This window comes from Meles meles, chromosome 15 (assembly GCF_922984935.1).
Source record: "Meles meles chromosome 15, mMelMel3.1 paternal haplotype, whole genome shotgun sequence".
Taxonomy (NCBI): Eukaryota; Metazoa; Chordata; class Mammalia; order Carnivora; family Mustelidae; genus Meles; species Meles meles.
Genome location: NC_060080.1, coordinates 65,284,728 through 65,292,525, shown reverse-complemented (window position 1 = coordinate 65,292,525; position 7,798 = coordinate 65,284,728).

Here is a 7,798-nt window from a genome sequence, read left to right as displayed (position 1 = left end):
CCAGATGTATCAATTTTTGAAACTGTGTTCTCCTAATCTATTTTAAGTGATATACTTAGTGTATTCATTTTCTCTTTTTTACATTAAGAAATAATATTTTTTACATTTTCATTTTCATCTATGTCATGATTAAATTAAATTGTTTATAATTACTTTTAATAGGAAAGATGATTGTTAATTACTATTTTCTTCAGTGGCATCTCATCATTTAAAATCACTTTTCGGGGCACCTGGGTGGCTCAGGTGGTTAAACATGTGCATTAGGCTAAGGTCATGATCCCAGAGTCCTGGGATTAAGTCCTGCATTGGGCTCCCTGCTCAGCTAGGAGTCTGGTTCTCTGTCCCGCCCCAGCTAGTGCACTTTCTCTCTGTCCTCGCTCACTTTCTCTCTAAGTAAATAAATAAAATCTTTTTTTTTTTTTAATTTTTATTTATTTATTTCTTCAGCATAACAGTATTCATTGTTTTTGCACCACACCCAGTGCTCCATGCAGTACGTGCCATCCCTATTACCCACCACCTGGTTCCCCCAACCTCCCAACCCCCCCCCTTCAAAACCCACAGGTTGTTTTTCAGAGTCCATAGTCTCTCATGGTTCACCTTCCCTTCTAATTTCCCTCAACTTCCTTCTCTTCTCCATCTCCCCATGTCCTCCATGCTATTTGTTATGATATGATACTTAACTCTCTCTGCTTGACTTATTTCACTCAGCATAATCTCTTCCAGTCCCGTCCATGTTGCTACAAAAGATGGGTATTCATCCTTTCTGATGGAGGCATAATACTCCATCGTGTATATGGACCACATCTTCCTTATCCATTCATCCGTTGAAGGGCATCTTGGTTCTTTCCACAGTTTGGTGACCGTGGCCATTGCTGCTATGACCATTGGGGTACAGATGGCCCTTCTTTTCACTACATCTGTATCTTTGGGGTAAATACCCAGTAGTGCAATTGCAGGGTCATAGGGAAGCTCTATTTTTAATTTCTTCAGGAATCTCCACACTGTTCTCCAAAGTGGCTGCACCAACTTGCATTCCCACCAACAGTGTAAGAGGGTTCCCCTTTCTCCACATCCTCTCCAACACATGTTGTTTCCTGTCTTGCTGATTTTGGCCATTCTAACTGGTGTCAGGTGGTATCTCAATGTGGTTTTAATTTGAATCTCCCTAATGGCTAGTGGTGATGAATATTTTTTCATGTGTCGGATAGCCATTCGTATGTCTTCATTGGAGGAGTGTCTGTTTGTATCTTCTGTCCACTTTTTGATATTACTATCTGTTTTGTGTGTGTTGAGCTTGAGGAGTTCTTTATAGATCCTGGATATCCACCTGTTGTCTGTACTGTCATTTGCAAATACCTTCTCCCATTTCGTGGGTTGCCTTTTTGTTTTGTTGAGTGTTTCCTTTGCTGTGCAGAAGCTTTTGATCTTGATGAAGTCCCAAAAGTTCATTTTCGCTTCTGTTTCCTTTGCCTTTGGAGACATATCTTGAAAGAAGTAGCTGTGGCTGATATCAAAGAGGTTACTGCCTATGTTCTCCTCTAGGATTCTGATGGATTCCTGTCTCACATTGAGGTCTTTTACCCATTTTGAGTTTATCTTTGTGTACGGTATAAGAGAATGGTCAAGTTTCATTCTTCTACATATAGCTGTCCAGTTTTCCCAGCACCATTTATTGAAGAAACTGTCTTTTTTCCACTGGATATTTTTTCCTGTTTTGTCGAAGATTATTTGACCATAGAGTTGAGGGTCCATATCTGAGCTCTCTACTCTGTTCCATGGTCTATGTGTCTGTTTTTATGCCAGTACCACACTGTCTTGGTGATCACAGCTTTGTAGTAAAGCTTGAAATCAGGTAATGTGATGCTGCCAGTTTTGTTTTTGTTTTTCAACATTTCCTTAGCAATTCAGGGTCTCTTCTGATTCCATACAAATTTTAGGATTATTTGCTCCAGTTCTTTGAAAAATACCGGTGGAATTTTGATCAGAATGGCATTAAAAGTATAGATTGCTCTGGGCAGTATAGACATTTTAACAATGTTTATTCTACCGATCCAAGAGCATGGACTGGTCTTCCATCTTTTCGTGTCTTCTTCAGTTTCTTTCATGAGTGTTCTGTAGTTCCTCAAGTATGATCCTTTACGTCTTTGGTTAGGTTTATTCCCAGGTATCTTATGGTTCTTGGCGCTATAGTAAATGGAATCAATTCTCTAATTTCCCTTTCTGTATTTTCATTGTTAGTGTATAAGAAAGCCACTGATTTCTGTACATTGACTTTGTATCCAGCCAAGTTACTGAATTGCTTTATGAGTTCTAGTAGTTTGGGGGTAGAGTTTTTTGGGTTTTCCATATAAAGAATCATGTCATCGGCGAAGAGAGAGAGTTTGACTTCTTCATTGTCAATTTGGATACCTTTTATTTCTCTTTGTTGTCTGATTGCCGTTGCTAGGACTTCTAATACTATGTTGAACAAGAGTGGTGAGAGTGGGCATCCTTGTCGTGTTCCTGATCTCAACGGGAAGGCCGCAAGCTTTTTCCCATTGGGGATGATATTTCCTGTGGGTCTTTCATAGATAGATTTTATGAAGTTCAGGAATGTTCCCTCTATCCCTATACTCTGAAGCGTTTTCATCAGGAACGGATGCTGGATTTTGTCAAATGCTTTTTCTGCATCAATTGAGAGGACCATGTGGTTCTTCTCTCTTCTCTTATTGATTTGTTCTATCACATTGATTGATTTGCACATGTTGAACCATCCTTGTAACCCAGGGATGAATCCCACCTGGTCATGGTGGATAATCTTTTTAATGTGCTGCTGGATCCTGTTTGCTAGGATCTTGTTGAGAATCTTTGCATCCAGATTCATCAGTGATATTGGTCTGAAATTCTCCTTTTTGGTAGGGTCTTTATCTGGTTTGGGGATCAGGGTAATGCTGGCTTCATAAAAAGAGTCTGGAAGTTGTCCTTCTGCTTCAATTTTTTGAAACAGCTTCAGGAGAATAGGTATTATTTCTTCTTTGAAAGTTTGATAGAATTCCCCAGGGAATCCGTCAGGTCCTGGGCTCTTGTTTTTTGGGAGGTTTTTGCTCACTGCTTCAATCTCGTTGCTGGATATCAGTCTATTCAGGTTGTCAGTTTCCTCCTGGTTCAATTTTGGGAGTTTATAGTTTTCCAGGAATGCATCCATTTCATCTAGGTTGCTTAGCTTATTGGCATATAACTGTTGGTAATAATTTCTGATGATTGTTTCTATTTCCTTGGTGTTAGTTGTGATCTCTCCCTTTTCATTCATAATTGTATTAATTTGAGCTTTCTCTCTTTTCTTTTGGATTAGTGTAGCGAATGGTTTATCGATCTTATTGATTCTCTCAAAAAACCAGCTTCTAGTTTCATTGATACATTCTACTGTATCTCTGGTTTCTACCTCATTGATCTCTGCTCTAATCTTAATTATTTCCCTTCTTGTGTGTGGAGTTGGTTTGATTTGTTGTTGATTCTCTAGTTCTTTAAGGTGTAGAGACAGCTGGTGTATTCTGGATTTTTCAATTTTTTGAGGGAAGCTTGGATGGCTATGTATTTCCCTCTTAGAACTGCCTTTGCTGTATCCCATAGGTTTTGGACCAAAGTGTCTTCATTCTCATTGGTTTCCATGAATTGTTTAAGTTCTTCTTTGATCTCCTGGTTGATCCAAGCATTCTTAAGCAAGGTGGTCTTTAGCTTCCAGGTGTTTGAGTTCCTTCTGAAATTTTCCTTGTGATTGAGCTCCAGTTTCAAAGCATTGTGATCTGAGAATATGCAGGGAATAATGTCAGTCTTTTGGTATCGGTTGAGTCCTGATTTGTGATCCAGTATGTGGTCTATTCTGGAGAAGGTTCCATGTGCATTTGAGAAGAATGTGCATTCTGTTGTTTTAGGGTGGAATGTCCTATATATATCTATGAGGTACATCTGGTCCAATGCATCATTCAATGCTCTTGTTTCTTTATTGATTTTCTGCTTAGATGATGTCTATTACTGAGAGAGGCATGTTAAGATCCCCTACTATTAGTGTATTCATATCAATATGACTCTTTATCTTGATTAATAGTTTTCTTATGTAATTGGCTGCTCCCATATTGAGGCATAAATATTTACAATTGTTAGATTGTCTTGGTGGATAGTCCCTTTAATAATTATGTAGTGTCCTTCTCTATCTCTGACGACAGTCTTTAGTTTAAAATCTAATTTATCTGATATGAGAATCGCTACCTGGCCTTCTTTTGAGGCCCATTGGCATGAAAGATGCTTCTCCATCCCTTCACTTTCAGTCTGGGTGTATCTTTAGGTTCAAAATGGGCCTCTTGTAGACAACATATGGATGGGTCCTGTTGTTTTATCCAATCTGCAACCCTGTGTCATTTTATGGGTGCATTTAGGCCATTCACATTGAGAGTAATTATTGATAGATACGTTTTTTTATTGACATCGTGTTACCTTTGAAGTATTTCTCTCTGTAGATTGTCTCTATATTTCTGTTCAATGATATTCTTAGCATTTTTTCTCTTTTATAGAACCCCCCTTAATATTTCCTGTAGTGTCAGCTTGGTGATTGCATAGTCTTTTAAGCCCTGCCAGTCTTGGAAAGTCTTTATCTCTCCATCCATTTTGAATGTCAGTCTTGCTGGATAAAGTATTCTTGGCTGCATGTTCTTCTCATTTAGTGCCCTGAATGTATTTTGCCAGCCCTTTCTGGCTTGCCAGGTCTCTGTGGACATGTCTGACATTATTCTAATGGGCTTTCCTCTGTATGTAAGGAGCTTCTTTGTCCTAGCTGCTTTCAAGAGGGTCTGCCTACAGTTATAATTCTTCATTCTAACTATCAGGTGTCACGAGGACTTTCGAGAATCTAAAATCTTTGGGGGAAACCATTCTGCCTCTAGTACATGAACGCTGTTTCCATTCGTGAGGTTGGGAAAATTTTCATAGACAACTTCTTCCACTATATCTTCTAGACTTCTTTCTTTCTCCTCCCCTTCAGGGATTCCAATAATTCTGACGTTGGATCGTTTCATGGCATCATTTATTTCCCTGATTCTGTTTTCGTGGCTTCTGAGCTGTTTGTTCCAGGCTTCCTCCTGATCCTTTCTCTCTATCTGTTTGTCCTCCAGATCACTAATTCTATCTTCTGTCTCAGTTACCCTAGATTTTAGAGAATTTAGATTAGATTGGAACTCATTGAGAGCATTTTGAACATCATCCCTGCTGGCTTTCAGTTCTGCCCTAACATTGTGAACATCAGCCCTGGTGGCTTTCAGTTCTGCCCTAACATTGTGAACATCATCCCTCTTGGCTTTCAGTTCTGCCCTAATCAATTCCATTTGGTCATCCATGGCTTTCTCCAACCTAGCTATTGTCTGGATAATTGTTAGCCTGAATTCCCTTTCCGACATATTGTCTATGTTGATAGCCATTAGCTCTGTTGTAGAAGGCCCATCCTCTGTATTTTTCTTCTGTTGGGCATTCCTCCCCCTAGTCATTTTGGTGAGAGGTGACTGATCGGATGTAGCTGGATGTATCGACCATGATGCAGTCAAGGTGCACCCTGGAACGCTTCTGAGCAATCAGGATTCCCCACCCAAATGAGAGAAAAAAGAAAAGAAAAAAAAAAAAGAAAAAGAAAAGAAGAAAAAAAAAGAGAGAGAGAGGGAGAGACAGGGAAAAAAGGGAAGATAAAAGTGAAGGCTCAGCCTAAATGGGCCCCAAGGTAAGATTTATGAGGCATACAGACAAAAACAGACAAATAAAAAGACTCATATAAGATTATGACAAGAGGAAAAAATATTTATATGTATATATATAAAAGCAAAAAAAAAAAGGAAGAACCCCGTCAAAAAGAACCCCAAGTATAAGAATTATATACTATCAGGACAAACACAAATTCACAGAAACACTGGCAGAAGAAAAAGATGGGAGAGTGCTTACAAGTTCTCAGTGTGGCGATGAAGGTTATTTTGGTTCTTCCTGGCTAGATCTTGATATCTTTGTTAAAGGACTCAACTCTCCTAAGATAAAGAGGGATTAAAAATTGGTTTATCTATAGGGGTAGCATTGATTGGGGAAAGAGGATTACCTTGAAGTTTAACTCTATATGAATATTAGAAAATAAAAATTAAAAAAAGAATGAACTAGACTAAACTAAACTAAAATTTAAAAAAAATTTAAAAAATAGAAAGGCAAAAGAAAAACACGGTGCTTGTATCAAAAAGTTCAGGTTAGAAGGTTATTATGGAATTTGATGAACTGGACATCTCACTGTGATGGTAAATAGGTTAAAAAATGATCTATATATATAAGAAAAAAATGAACCAGAATAGTGGGAACGAGTTAAAAATAAAAGTTGTATCTTTCAAGTAGTGGTGGTTGTTCTCTTGTCTTTTTTTTTTTATTTTTCTTCTTTCCTGGTTGGTTTTCTGGGGGAGGGGCCTGCCACGTGGGTTTTCAGTCAATGATGTTCCCTGAGTTAAGTCCTCCTGCCCCCCTCAAGGGGGTGCTCTGAGGAAACCGGTTTTTCAGGCTTGTTCTTTGGAGGTTTTTATGTTTGTTCATTTTTGTTTTTGTTTTTTTTCTCTTGCCTTGCCAGCTTTGGATGGTTTTTGGAGGCTTAGAGGAAAGCAAACTGCACACCGACTTCCCTCTCAAAGAGAAGCCTCAGAGCAGGTTCTGAGTTGAGGTCCCTGGGGACGCGGATCTCCTACTTTTATCCAAAACCAAGACAGCGGCGGCTCTCTGGGCAGCTCTAGACCACCAGAGAGGTTCCAAGCAGCGATCGCACACTGACTGAGATTTTCCTTCTGGCCTGGGCTGGGAATTCCTGGTCTTTCCGGGTCCGAGAGCTCCTGGCTGACGCCTGTGTGAACTCTCCCAGGGGTGGGTGTGGGGCGCGCGCTTCTCAGGCTCTAATGGCAGGGCGTAGCGCGGGTCTAAGAGCGAAGCATCGGGCTGGTGCCTGCCTGCACCTCTCTCAAGGGAGGCTGTGGGGTGCATGCATCTCAGGCTCTGCTGGCAGGGCTCGGTGTTCTGCCATCTGGTGAGACTCCCAGCCCCTCACAAGGGCTGGACCCCACCCGTTCTCGGGCGCCCTGGCAGCTCAGGGACCAAGACCTTGTTTCTCCACCACATTCTCTCTGGCTTAGCGCCAGAGGAGGCTGTCCTGGGTCCGGGGGCTTAAGCCCCTGTCCCTAACCGCCCCGATTCCCACAATTTCCCTCCGCGATCCTTTGCTCTTTTTGAGTGCTTTCAACCAGACTCCAAGTTAATGCTGGTCCCCAGTCGCAGGGCACTCTCATATTGGGGTATTACTTTCCAGTCAGTCGCCTATGGTGGCTCCCTCCCCCTTTTGTTTATCTTCAGATATCAGTCCACGTTCCCACTCCACTTTACCTGCCACTGGCATCTTCTGCTCCTGTAGAGATCCAGACGTGTATAATTCTGATCTCAGGCTGATTTCATGGGTGGTCGGAGTTCTTTGGTAGGTAATCAGCTCACTTTAGGGTACAGGTTGAAACGGCGCCTCCTCCTACTTCCCCGCCATCTTGTCTCCCCCTAAATAAAATCTTTTTAAAAAAGTAAAATATAATCACTTTCCAATGTAGTACCAGATGACTTGTACTTGTTTACATAAAGACGAGCTTGCCTCCTGAGGATTTAGTTGTTCCTTAGTCTTAGGTAATATTAGCACTAATCAAGGATTAATGAGGGAAAGTACTTACAATTAACAAAATTCTTATTATTATATTTAAGTACTTATTTTTTCTTGAAC